Raw genomic sequence first — 1,610 nt, forward strand, 5'->3', positions numbered from 1 at the left:
TTAAAAAATTATCTGTATGTATTAAAAAAACGAACCAGAATATTGGTAAAGAGTTAAAAATAAATGCTGTATTTATGAAGTAGTGGTGGTTGTTCTCTTGTAGTCTTTTTTTTTTTTTTTTTGGTCCTTCCTGGTTGGTTTTCTGGGGGAGAGTCCTGCCACGTGGGTTTTTAGACAATGATGTTCCCTGAGTTAAGTCCTCCCGCTCCTCTCAAGGGTGTGAGCTCTAAGGAAACTGTTTTTTTTTTTTTTCTTCAGGCTTTTGTTCTCTGGGGTTTTTATTTTACCTTTTACCTTTACAGCTTTTGATGGTTTTTGGAGTTTTCGAGTAGAGCAAACTGCACCCCGACCTCCCTCTCAGAGAGAAGCCTCAGAATGCTCTGCAGAGCGGCTGGCAGAGTCGGTTCTGAGTCATGGTCCCTGGGGATGCAGGAGTTCCTCGTTGTACCCAATACCAGGGCAGCAGCGGCTGTCTAGGCAGCAGCTCCAGACCGCCAGAGAGGTTCAAGCATAGATCGCACACTGAGATTTTCCAGCTGTCCCAGGCTGGGTATGTCTGGTTTTTCCGGATGCCAGAGCTCCAGTCTAGCACCTGTGAGCACCTCTCCCAGGGGAGGGTGTGGGACGTGCTGGTTTCATGATTGTCATCTGGCCAGGCTCTCAGCCCCTCCTGGGAGCCGGACCCCACTCCTTCTTGGGCGTGCTGGCAGCTAAGGTGCACTGGCAGCTCAGGGACCTAGACCTGATTTCTCCACAGCACTCTCTCTGGCTCAGCACCAGGGGAGGCTGTCCTGGTTCTGGGGACTTAGGTCCCTATCCCTAACTGCCCTGATTCCACCCCTGTGATCCTTTGCTCTTTTTGTTTTTTGAGTGCTTTCAACCAGACTCCACGTTAATGCTGGTCCCCAGACCCAGGGCACTCTCATATTGGGGTATTACTTTCCAATGGGTCACCTCTGGTGACTCCCTCCCCCTTTTGTTTATCTTCCGATATCAGTCTGACATTCCCACTCCACTTTACCTGCCACTGGCGTCTTCTGCTCCTGTAGAGATCCAGATGTGTGTAATTCTGATCTCAGGCTGATTTCATGGGTGGTCGGAGTTCTTTGGTAGGTCATCAGCTCACTTTAGGGTACAGGTTGAAACGGCGCCTCCTCCTATTCCCCGCCATCTTGACTCCCCCTGAAATCAAGATTTTATTTTTTTAAGTATTCTCTGCACTTAATGTGGGGTTTGAATCCATGACCCCAGGATTAAGGGCCACAAATTCCACTATACCTCCTCAAAATATCATTTTTCAATGTTTTTTTCCTTAAAGAACAAATATGTAAATATATATAAATTAATATATTATTAATGGAAAAAGGGGAAAAATCTATTAAACTTAGGAACTTTTGCTAAACTAGTACCTACAGGACTATCTCACCTTAAAATATTCTTGAGAGAGTGAGCAGAACTCCATACTACATCATTTTAAAATGAAGTGACCTGTAAGGACTATATAGTGTAATGTTCATAACATTTCTTTCCTGTTACACAATTTGTCGTTGTATGATGTGCTGTGGAATTCAGCTTGCTAATAAGTTTAGAGGAATTTTACATTTGTGGTC

Source organism: Meles meles, chromosome 3 (genome assembly GCF_922984935.1).
Source record: "Meles meles chromosome 3, mMelMel3.1 paternal haplotype, whole genome shotgun sequence".
Taxonomy (NCBI): domain Eukaryota; kingdom Metazoa; phylum Chordata; class Mammalia; order Carnivora; family Mustelidae; genus Meles; species Meles meles.